Consider the following 13376-nt stretch of genomic DNA (forward strand, 5'->3'; position numbering starts at 1 on the left):
GGTTGTGGCCGAGGCTGGTACAATTGTAACACTTAAGAGGCATTGGATGGGTAGAAGAATAGGAAGGGTTTGGAGGGATATGGGCCGGGTGTTGGCAGGTTGGACTAGATTGGGTTGGGATATCTGGTTGGCATGGACGGGTTGGACCGAAGGGTGTGTTTCCATGCTGTACATCTCTATGAATCGATGAGTGCTTATGAATTGGTCCCAAAAGCGTACAGACAGCAGTTCAGAAACATAAAGAAGGAACCACATCAAACTTAAGTTGAGTTTGAAAGAATGAAACATAATCAATTTGATAGATGGATGTGAGCCTTAAAGATTGATAAGACCGATGAGGCTCTGAGAGATTACTCTGCTGGAGGAGTTTAAAAACTCACTTCCAGAGATGGTAAGAATTCGTGTGGAAGAACAGAAAGTTCAGGAAGTGAGATGTGCAGCAGGATTAGCAGATGAATACATATTGGTGTGTATGAGAAGTTTCCGGGCAGAATTTCGCCCTGTGTGGGATAGAAGTTGGGATAAGGGGAGATTCTGCACGAGGAAACACAAAGTAGAGAACATGTAAATATTTCCCACAGGTTCGAAAACAAGCCCAAGATGGTGGAAAGGAGGTGAAAGGCCTCAGGTGTTCCCACTGTGGGAAAGTGACACATGTAAAGTCACAGTGCTGGTTGTTGAAGAATGGCATTGTGGGAAAAGATGTGGTAAAAGGAGCTGAGCCAGTGGCCTTAGTGAAGGTAGTAAAAGAGACCCCAAGAAGAGCTGAGGAGCTTTGTGGGTAAAGTTTACTCTGAGAGAACAGGGGGAGAAGAACAAGAAATTATAATTTTGAGAAATACACAATCTAACCAGTCTCTAATGGTAAGAGATGAGCGAATTTGTACACTTCCGCATCTGTTACCCGAGAGTTTGGTAATCTGTGGGATAGACAGACAGAAATGTAACATTCCCTGATGTAAGATCAGGTTGCAGTGCCAACTCAAGACTGGGAGATTAACAGTCCTGCTCCTCGGACGCTGCCTGATCTGCTGTGCTTTTCCAGCACCACTGTCTAATCTCGACTCTGGTTTCCAGCATCTGCAGTTCTTGGTTTTACCTGGGAGAGTAACAGTCAGAGTTTGACAGAGTGTTGGTTCCAGGAATTCAGTTTGTTCTTCTGAATGATTTGGCAGGATCCAAGGTGGGAGTGACATCCCTTCTTGTGGTGAAGCCCAAGGAAGATCAAGAAACTGAGGAGTTAAAAGAAAAATATCCTGATATTTTCCCAGATTGTGTAGTAACAAGATCCCACTAACATAAGTCACAGCAAAAAGCAAAAACTGAAGAGAAAGATGAAGGAGTTGAGGTTCAGTTGGTGGATACCCTGTTTGATGTAATGGTGCAGAAAAACCTGAACAGGCAGAGGGTCAGACAGAAGCGTTTAGTCCTGAAAGGGTAAGGGACTTGCAACAGCAAGACAAGGCAATAAAAGATATATGTGTGGATGTTTACTCCGAAAAGGAGGCAGAGTGTATTCCTAAGGGTTATTATCTGAAAGATAGAATTCTCAGATAGAAATGGAGACCACGGCAGGTTAGTGCAGAGGAGAAATGGGCCAAAGTGCACCAGGTTGTGTTACCGGTAGCATACAGACAGGAAGTGTTACGGTGAGCACATGAACTTCCTGTAGGAGGTCACCGAGGGGTATGAAAGATTCAGGCTAAGGTACAAAAACATTTTTATTAACCTAGAATGCACAATGATGTGGTTAACTTTTGCTGTACGTGTCATACATGCCAAATGGTTGGTAAGCCCCAGGTCGTAACAAAACCAGCCCCTCTGTTGCCAATTCCCTTTCGCGTGGGTTGTAATTGATTGTGTAGGTCCCCTCCCGATAAATAAAAGTGGGGACCAGTACATGTTAACCATAATGGATGTGTCTACCAGATTTCCGGAGGCAATTCCATTACGGAGTATCAAGGCAAAAAAGGTGGGAGAAGAGTTAGTAGCTTTGTTCACACGGTATGGGCTACCCAGAGAGATTCAGTTGGATCAAGGGTCACATTTTACTGCTCGGCTGTTTAAGGAGGTTACAGATAGCTTCGGCATACAGCATTTTAATCCCAGTGTATATCATCCTGAATCCCAGGGAGCTTCAGAAAGGTGGTATCAGACCTTGAAGACCATGTTGACAACATACTGTCAGGATTACCCGAATGACTGGGGTAAAGGTATCCTATTCGTATTGTTTGCCCCAAAAAAATCTACTCATATTACTCCCTTCGAGTTAATATTCACTGTGAAGTGAGAGACTGTTTGAAATTAATCAAGGAGAAATTGACAGGACCAAAGTCGGAGATCTCACACTTTGATTACGTATCAGAGGTGATGGAGACACGAAATCGAGTCAATGATTTAGCTAAACAGCACGTAAAGAGCGCACAGCGTAGAATGAAGCAGGTGACAGACTAAAAACTCTGAGACTCAGACGTTTTCCTGAGGGGAGGATGTGTTAGTATTGTCACAAGCAATAGGCGATCCCTTCAACACCAGGTTTAGTGGGACCTATCAGATTGAGAAAAAGTTAAGTCAGGTGATCTATCTCGTTAAGATGGCAGATAGAAGAAAAACTGTACTGGGGATGTCATGTGAACATGTTGGAACCTCATTATGGTCGAGAGAAAGAACAGGAGAAATGGGTGTTAGTTACTGCCCCACAGAGCGAGGAATCAAATCCAGATATTGTGAATTTTGATGTGCCTCAAAATATGTTAAAAAATGAAGAAATCCTCGAGAAGTTGGACAGGTTAGTGAGCTGTCGGTCTAGGGGCTCAGTTGAAAGGTTTGTTCCTGCAGTTTGAAGACATATGTGAGAATCAGATGGAGAGGACTAATACTGTTGTACATGAACTGGACATTGGGAATACTGTTCTGATAAAACAACTTAATCTTTTGAAAGCCAGACAGGTCCAGATGGAGGTGGAGGCCATGCTTGACAAGGACAGCATTGAACCGAACCAGAGTGAGTGGAGTTTGCTGATCGTCTCAGTTCCCAGACCAGACCAAACAGGAGTCAATGATTTTTTTGTGTGTTATCAGAAAGTGAACAACATTACAAAATTGGACTCATATCAGACAAGCCAGTTACATCACAAAGTTAAGCTTACTGTGTGGTTACCTTTTTCAGAAACGGTGATAGAAATTTCTGTGTTTGTAACCCCAAATGGGCTACATCAATTCAAGGTGATGCCTTTTGGAATGAATAATGCACCCACCACATTCCAAAGACTCCTGAACAACGTTGTGGCTGGGTTAACAGACTGTGCAGTCTATGGAGACAATGTAGTGATCTTTAGTAAGTCCTGGAAAAGGCACATGGTACAGTTGGCGGAACTCTGAATGACTATGAGAAGCAAAAACTGGTAACAAACTTCAACAAAACTGAATTTGCAAAAGCAGAGGTGACATTCTTGGGATGTAACATCAGTCATGGAAGGTTGACCCCCATGGAATGCAAAGATGAAGGCCATCAAGGAATTTCCACAACCAACCTCGAACAAAGAGGTGCAACAATTCTCGGGACTAAGCAGTATCTGCTGAAGAGTAACACAGCGTTTTGGTGGGCAGAACAATGCCAGGAGGCTTTCGGCCATTTCAAAGCAATATTAACCATCACACAGTTTCAGCGATACTAAACCTTTCAAAACCTTTCAAAGTTGCCATGGATGCTCGTGACACAAGAGTTGGAGCTGTACTGCTACAGGAAGATAAGGATGGGATTGAACGATGGGTTACTTTTCAAAGAAACTCAACACCCACCAGACAAAGTACTTTATTTTCAAAAAAGAACTATTGAGTGTGGTACTGGCCTTACAATATTTTAATGTGGATATCACAAACAATGTGTCAGAGACGTCGTGTACACGGATCACAATCCTCTTTCATTCTTGGAAAGCTTTAAAGACAAGGAAATGAGACTATTTCATTGGAGTCTTATGTAACAGATTTTAGTTTAAAAATCGTACATGTTCCGGGTCATAAGAATGTAATCACAGATGCGGTATCGCGGATTTAACTGATAATAGAACATAGAACATAGAACATAGAAGAATACAGCGCAGTACAGGCCCTTCGGCCCTCGATGTTGCGCCGATCAAAGCCCACCTAACCTACACTAACCCACTATCCTCCATATACCTATCCAATGCCCGCTTAAATACCCATAAAGAGGAAGAGTCCACTCCTGCTACTGGCAGTATTGGTATCTATTCAATGTTTTATATATATATATATATATATATATATATATATAGGGAAGACTTTAATATGGAATTCGGTTAAAGTCATATGTATGTCATGGTAATGTGGTTAAGAAATAGAGACAAGAAGAAGCCATTTTTTCTTTATGATGGTTCATTTTCTTCTTAAGGGGGAAGTGTTACGAAGGTGTGGGCGTGTCCTGTACCTTTAAGAGAGAGAGGAAGCTAGCAAGGTCTGACTGAAAGCACAGAGTGTCCTGAATAATTTAAAAATGTAACACTTGGTTGAAACAAATAGCTGCAGTTACATTGCCATGGAACAAAAACAAATTCAAATTCAGCCAATCAGTTTCAATTCTGCCCCAGATACCAAAATCCAAACGAATTTGAATTTAGTGTTTTGATAACATCAGACCGATGAAATGATTCGATGTTTTAGGGGATAAAACCAGACATTTTGAACAGTTAGGGGGAACACTGTCATGAACCCCAACAAGAATAGACTGCTCATCGAATCGTTCTCTGACAGGTACCTGTCCATAAAAAAAGCTGAGCAGGAGAAGACCGAGGAACAGCCAACCTAGAAAAATCTACAGAGGAAAATCTACAAAGGAGAATCGACAAAGCTGACAGATTTTGAAATGTGACTTTCTTTTGAAAACTTCATCAAGTTTTTGTAATCAGCCCAGTATTGTGGAGTGGGCGGTAAAAGACAGGTTTAAGAAAAAGGAGTAACTAGTTGTCTAACATTCGCTGTTGAACTTAAAGAATAAAATTGTTAATTTTTATTTGAAGTAGTGAAAACTGGGATGGTCCTTTGCCTCTTGCAATTTAACAGGTTACAGCAAGAGGTGAACATCTCTGTGTGTTGGGTTTAAATTAACAGAGGGGTTTATCCCATGTTATAACACACTGCTGACTCCATCTGTGGGAAGTGCACCCAACTACAGCTCCTTGAAAAACACTTTAGGGATCTGGAGCTGGAGCTGGATGAATTTTGGGTCATTCCGGAGGCGGGGGAGTTAATGAGAGGAGTTACAGGGAGGTAGTTGCACCTCAGGTACAAGAAAAGGGCTGATGGGTTGCAGTCAGGGGATGGAAAAGGAACTAGCAGGCAGTGCAGGGATCCCCTGCAGCTGTTCCCCTCAATAACAAGCAGACCATTTTGGATACTGTTGGGGGGGAACAACTTACCAGGGATAAGTCATGGGGTACAGGTCTCTGACACAGAGTCTGTCCCTGTTGCTCAGAAGGGAGGGGGAAGATGAGCAGAGCATTAGTCACTGGGGACTCCATTGTTAGGGAGAAAAGCAGGAGGTTCTGTGGGAATGAGAGAGACTCACGGTTGGAGTGTTACCTCCCAGGTGCCAGGGTTCACGATGTCTCGGATCATGTTTTCGGAATCATCGAATCATAGAATTCCTACAGTGTGGAAACAGGCCCTTCTGTCCAACACGTCCACACCGATCCTCTGAAGAGTAACCCACCCAGACCCATTCCCCTACCCTATTATCCTATATTTACCCCTAACTAATGCAACTAACCTACACATCCCTGAAACCTATGGCCAAATTAGCATGGCCAATTCACCTAACCTGCACATGTTTGGATTGTGGGAGAAAACTGGAGCACCTGGAGGAAACGGATGCAGACACAGAAAGAATGTACAAACTCCACACAGACCGTTGCTAAAGGCTGGAATCGAACCCGGGCCCTGAGTGCTTTGAAGTGACAGTGCTAACCATGTAGTCACTGTGCCACCCATAAGGACCCCCTTGAGGGTGACGGGGGAGCAGCCCCAGGGTGTGGTCAACATAGGCACTAATGACATTGGTAGGGAAAGGGGTGGGGACTTAAGGCAGAAATTCAGGGAGCTATGGTGGAAGTTTGGAGCTCGAACTAACAGAGTTGTTATCTCTGGTTTGTTGCCCGTGCCAAGTGCTGGCGGGGCAAGGTACATGGAGAGAGAGGAGTTGAACACGTGGCTACAGGGATGATACAGGAGGCAGGGTTTTGGATACCTCGATAATTGGGGCTCATTCTGGGGTAGGTGGGACCTCTACAAACAGGATGATCTACACCTGAAACAGAGGGGCTCCATTACCCTTGGTGGGGAACTTTGATATTGCTCTTCGGGACGGTTGAGACAAATTCAGCTGGGGACGGGAACCAAAATTGTAGTTACAGTGTCCAGGAGGATGAGAATAGTGAGGTCAGAAATATGGTTTCATGGTCGCAAGAGTCCACCAGCCAGCAGGAAAATGGTTTCAATGTCAGGAGCATCCAGAATAAGGTGGGTGAACTTGCAGGATGGGTTGGTATCTGGGACTTCAATGTTGTGGCCGTTTCGGAGACATGGATAGAACAGGCACAGGAATGGTTGCTGCAGGTTCTGGAGTTCAGATGTTTCAGTAACAACAGGGAAGATGGTAAATGAGTGGGAGGTGTTGCAATGTTAGTCAAGGACAGTATTATGGTGGCAGAAAGGACATTTGAGGACTCATCTACTGGGGTAGAATGGACTGAGGTTAGAAACAGGAAAGGAGAGGTCACCCTGTTGGGTGTTGTCTATGGGCCTCTGAATGGTTCCAGGGATGTCAAGGAAAGGAAAGGAAAGATGTCGAGGAAAGAAAGCATACGGTGTGTAAGGTTTTATTGGTAGAGGGATTGGGTTTTGGAGCCACGAGGTCATGTTGCAGCTGTCCAAAACTCTGGTGCAACTGTACTTGGAATGCTGTACAGTTCTGGTCGTCGTATTATAGGAAGGATGTGAAACCTTTGGAAAGGTTTCAGAGAAGATTTACTCGGATTACCTGCTATGGAGGGAAGGTCTTATGATGAAAGGCTGAGGGACTTGAGGTTGTATTCATTAGAGACAAGAAGGTTGAGAGGTGACCTAATTGAGACATATAAGATAATCAGAGAGTTAGATAAGGTTGACAGTGAGAGCCTTTTTCCTCAGATGGCATTGGCTCATACAAGGGGACACAGCTCTAAATTGAGGGGTGATAGATATAGGACAGATGTCTCTTTCCACCTCCAGTCTCTGTCATTTTGCTCCTCAGATGGAGTCAGTCCTTGCCCATGGGGAAAGGAGTGTTATCATGTTGCTGCTCCTCCTTCTCCTTTTGGTCCATTCCTCACGTGGGCTCCTCGTTCCGTTATCTGCTGCATCCAACGTTGGCTCTGAGTTACTTGGATTGATTCACTAATTGAATTATTGTTCTAACTGGATATGTCACGGCATACTTTAACTGGTCTCTGAAATGTTTCTGTGTCACCACATAAATAAGGGCATTTGTGCAGCAACTTAAGTTCCTCCGCATATATCCAATCTGAGCAAAGAGACCAAAAGAAACATAATCCAAGGAATAACCAGCATTAAAGAAATATAAAATATGCAACAACCAGAGAAGTATGAAGCTGGCAGATATGGCAAAGAGTAAAATCACAGAATTCTTCCTGCTCTCTACCTCTGGATCATTCTGTTTTTCTCTGACCTCTCAGTTCCTTCCGCACCTAAATAGCCTCGAAGATATGTCTGACAGTCAGAATGTTGATAAAGACAATAAAAGTGAATGGGAACATTGGTGTTAAAAAAGTCTCAAAATATCTCAAACCTATCCACCGAGTGTCATTATAATAACTAGACCTGGTATAACAGTACCATGGAACTTTATTGATCATCTTTCCAGGGTAATACACAAAGAAGTTGGGAATATTCTTTAACCAAAAGGAGATGCAGATTGTTGCAAGTACCTATGTTGCAGTTTCCCCTGTGCAATACTTAGTTTTCATCTCATGTAAACAAATGGCAACAAATCGATCAAAGGAAAAAGCAATGGTGAACCACGCAGAACAATCAATGATCAAGCAGATGACAACAAGATAACAGTACAAACAGGAGTGATGTGCAGGAAACACAGTGGATAATAATACCGTTGAAATCGGTGAAGAATGATACAAAAAACAATGAACAGTAGATCTGACACTGCATTGGCCACCAGATAGCGAGTGCTGCATGTAGAAAGTCCACAGTTTCTCAGGGCTAGGATTACAATTACCACAAGACTAACTGTAAGAGAATGGAAAAAGAGACTTGAGGTTATTGATCAAACATTCTCTGTGCCTGAGCCCAGACTGTAAATAAAGATACAAAGATAATTGTTGTTCCATGTTATATAAAGTTTAAAGAATCTGAACCACAGCAGCAAACTCTCTCTAAAAGGAACATTTGCATTTTAAACATGAGCAGCAGATTACTCACAGAAACACAGTCATATATTCAAGGGGTTTTTTTGGGTCAGCAGCAGGCGATTTCACCTGCTTTCCAGGTTACTCTAACTGGCTGACATTTCCTATAAGCCCACAGCATTCACACAAAGACACCTGGGATCAGGAAAACAAAGAATAGGAGACACCGAACATGGACATTGATCACAAAATTACTGTATTTGGTTTTGGAGTCTCCACTGTTCAGTTTGCCTCCAGAATTCGATATCCCCACTGTATGATCTACAGGACAGGGAATTGAACCACCCCACAGTGTCCCAGAATGGATGGCCTTCACAATGATAGGATGAACAAATGAGAGGGCATTGAGTCCCTCCCTCAAGCACAGGATTGAACGTCCTGATGATCTGAACCATGAAGGTGTTCAGCAGTGAATCCAATCACATCGTGGTGAGTATTCAACCTGGTGCAATCAGAAAAACTTCAATATTTGTCCTAACTCCCCCTCCCCCCCACCACCTGTCCACGATGGTACAGCACAGCCTTCAGCAAATAAAACCTGAATTCATGCAACATTGGTCACTGTAACTGTCCTGAAGAAGAGTCCTGCTTGAAACCTCGACTCTCTTCCTCCTGAGATGCTGCCTGACCTGCTGTGCCTTTTCCAGCACATTGCCCTATCAGCAGTCCCCATTATTTCCTAATTCCTCATGACCTGCACAACCCACCCATTGTCCTGTTGTATCTGGGCTCCCATTTGGAGCGAGCTGCCTGAGCAAGATCCACCAACACAATCCCTTTCCATCAAGGAATGGGAAACACCAGGTGTCACTGTGAGGTGGGTTGTGACAAAACCATCTGACCGATAGCAGGCTGTGAACTACCGCAGAGAGAGGGTGGTCTTCTGAAACCCTTTCTAGACCAGCCAGGACCGGCGCTCAGCCAAACTCCATCAATGTGCCCTCCGTGTAAACCCATTCTGCACAGTATAGGGAAACACACAATGCTGCTCATTACTGAGGAGCCCCTGAACTGACAAACTATTCACTTTAAACTCAGTCAGTGAGGACACTATTGTCTGACAGTGGGATTTGCCTTGCTAAATGGAAATAAATTATTATCAGTTGTTGTCGAAATAAGGATGATTCAGTGCAGAGTTTTGTATGAGTTAAGTTGTTACAAGACTTACCAGGAACACCAACCACAGCGAGGATGGTGTCAAACACCTGATCCACCCTTTCTCTGAGAAGATCCATTTCGTTGTTTGTGACACAACCTTTCCCTTCCTGCTGCTGGCAATCTGTCGGAATTGGAGAATTCTCTCAGAGTTGGAGCTGACACAGTTCCAGAGACTTTGTTTTGTATTGTGTGGTATCTCCACTGGGAAACGTGATTATATCTTTTTATCTCATTTTGAACAATTAACGACAACATGTTTATTTTAATGAACTTCCACTTGGTCACATTTTCTCAAAACAAAGACAAAACAAAAATCAGAACCTTACATTCAAATTAATAGCGTAATGGCATCATACAGGGTAAATGTCCCCTTTGGTCCATCAAGTTTGTACCTCCACAATTACACTAAAAACAACACAAGTCTCAGTCCCCAGCACTTAGTCCATGGTCTTGAATGTCATGACCTTTCAGTGCTTGTCCAAGTACTTTGTGACGGTTTTGAGGATTTCTCCCACAATTCCCCTCCTGGACGATGAAGCACAGGCCCCTACCATCCTCTGGGTGGCATGTCCCTTCTGAACCCTTCGCTTTTCAGCTTGAAATTACACCACTTTGTTAATTGCCCTCTGATTAAGGGGGAAAACTGCATAGCATTCACCCAGTCCACATCCCCCTTGGTCTTATATACCCCGATCTCTGCTCTAAAGAAAGCAGCCTGAGCTTATCCAGCCTCCCCCTTCACAGCGAAAATGCTGCAGCCCAACCCATGTTCTGGTGAATGTCCTTTACCCTCCCTCCAGTGCAATCACATCCATCCCATGGTACAGTGACCAGAACTGTACACAATACTCCAACTGTGGCCTATCCAAATGGCTGTAGAGCTCCAACAGGACCCTCCCTGCTCTGATCATCTCTGCCTCAATGGGTAAAGCCATGTTTCCTACCTGCCTTCTTAACTGCTCACTTAACTCACTGGCCTCTGCACTGGGACTCGAGTCCCCTCACTGGCCTCTGCACTGGGACTCAATTCCCCTCACTGGCCTCTGCACTGGGACTCGATTCCCCTCACTGACCTCCGCACTTGGACTCGATTCCCCTCACTGACCTCCGCACTTGGACTCGATTCCCCTCACTGACCTCCGCACTTGGACTCGATTCCCCTCACTGACCTCCGCACTGGGACTCGATTCCCCTCACTGGCCTCCGCACTGGGACTCGATTCCCCTCACTGACCTCCGCACTGGGACTCGATTCCCCACACTGGCCTCCGCACTTGGACTCGATTCCCCTCACTGGCCTCCGCACTGGGACTCAATTCCCCTCACTGGCCTCTGCACTGGGACTCTATTCCCCTCACTGGCCTCTGCACTGGGACTCGATTCCCCTCACTGGCCTCTGCACTGGTACTCGATTCCCCTCACTGACCTCCGCACTGGGACTCAATTCCCCTCACTGGCCTCCGCACTGGGACTCAATTCCCCTCAATGGCCTTCACACCGGGACTCGATTCCCCTCACTGGCCTCTGCACCAGGACTCGATTCCCCTCACTGGCTTCTACAATGGGACTTGATTCCCCTCACTGGCCTCCGCACTTGGACTCGATTCCCTACACGGACCTCCGCACTTGGACTCGATTCCCCTCACTGACCTCCGCATAGGGCTCGATTCCCCACACTGACCTCCGCACTGGGACTCAATTCCCCTCACTGACCTCCGCACTTGGACTCGATTCCCCTCACTGACGTCCGCACTGGGACTCGATTCCCCTCACTGGCCTCTGCACCGTGACTCGATTCCCCACACTGCCCTCCGCACTTGGACTCCATTCCCCTCACTGGCCTCCGCACTGGGACTCGTTTCCCCTCACTGGCCTCTGCACTGGGACTCGATTCCCCTCACTGGCCTCAGCACTGGGACTCAATTCCCCTCAGTGGCCTCTGCACTGGGACTCGTTTCCCCTCACTGGCCTCTGCACTGGGACTCGATTCCCCTCACTGGCCTCCGCACTGGGACTCAATTACCCTCACTGGCCTCCGCACTGGGACTCGATTCCCCTCACTGGCCTCCGCACTGGGACTCAATTCCCCTCACTGGCCTCCGCACTGGGACTCAATTCCCCTCACTGGCTCCGCACTGGGACTCAATTACCCTCACTGGCCTCCGCACTGGGACTTGATTCCCCTCACTGACCTCCGCACTGGGACTCGATTCCCCTCACTGGCCTCCGCACTTGGACTCGATTCCCTACACTGACCTCCGCATAGGGCTCGATTCCCCACACTGACCTCCGCACTTGGACTCGATTCCCCACACTGATCTCTGCACTAGGACTCGATTCCCCTCACTGACCTCCGCACTGGGACTCGATTCCCCTCACTGACCTCCGCACTGGGACTCGATTCCCCTCACTGACCTCCGCACTTGGACTCGATTCCCCTCACTGGCCTCTGCACTGGGACTCGATTCCCCTCACTGGCCTCAGCACTGGGACTCAATTACCCTCACTGGCCTCCGCACTGGGACTCGATTCCCCTCACTGGCCTCCGCACTGGGACTCGATTCCCCTCACTGGCCTCCGCACTGGGACGCGATTGCCCTCACTGGCCTCCGCACTGGGACTTAATTACCCTCACTGGCCTCCGCACTTGGACTCGATTCCCCTCACTGGCCTCCGCACTGGGTCTCAATTCCCCTCACTGGCCTCTGCACCAGGACGCGATTCCCCTCACTGGCCTTCGCACTGGGACTCAATTCCCCTCACTGGCCTCTGCACTGGGACTCGTTTCCCCTCACTGGCCTCTGCACTGGGACTCGATTCCCCTCACTGGCCTCTGCACTGGGACTCGTTTCCCCTCACTGGCCTCTGCACTGGGACTCGATTCCCCTCACTGGCCTCCGCACTGGGACTCAATTACCCTCACTGGCCTCTGCACTGGGACTCGTTTCCCCTCACTGGCCTCTGCACAGGGACTCGATTCCCCTCACTGGCCTCTGCACTGGGACTCGTTTCCCCTCACTGGCCTCTGCACTGGGACTCGATTCCCCTCACTTGCCTCTGCACTGGGACTCAATTACCCTCACTGGCCTCCGCACTTGGACTCGATTCCCCTCACTGGCCTCTGCACCAGGACTCGATTCCCCTCACTGGCTTCTACACTGGGACTTGATTCCCCTCACTGGCCTCCGCACTTGGACTCGATTCCCCTCACTGGCCTCTGCACTGGGACTCGATTCCCCTCACTGGCCTCCACACTTGGACTCGATTCCCCACACTGACCTCCGCACTGGGACTCGATTCCCCTCAATGGCCTTCACACTGGGACTCGATTCCCCACACTGACCTCCGCACTGGGACTCAATTCCCCACACTGACCTCCGCACTGGGACTCGATTCCCCACACTGACCTCCGCACTGGGACTCGATTCCCCACACTGACCTCCGCACTGGGACTCAATTCCCCACACTGACCTCCGCACTGGCACTCGATTCCCCTCAATGGCCTTCACACTGGGACTCGATTCCCCACACTGACCTCCGCACTGGGACTTGATTCCCCACACTGACCTCCGCACTGGGACTCAATTCCCCACACTGACCTCCGCACTGGGACTCGATTCCCCACACTGACCTCCGCACTGGGACTCGATTCCCCACACTGACCTCCACACTGGGACTCAATTCCCCACACTGACCTCCGCACTGGGACTCGATTCCCCTCACT

The sequence above is a fragment of the Chiloscyllium punctatum genome, chromosome 29, assembly GCF_047496795.1.
Source record: "Chiloscyllium punctatum isolate Juve2018m chromosome 29, sChiPun1.3, whole genome shotgun sequence".
NCBI classification, from domain to species: Eukaryota; Metazoa; Chordata; class Chondrichthyes; order Orectolobiformes; family Hemiscylliidae; genus Chiloscyllium; species Chiloscyllium punctatum.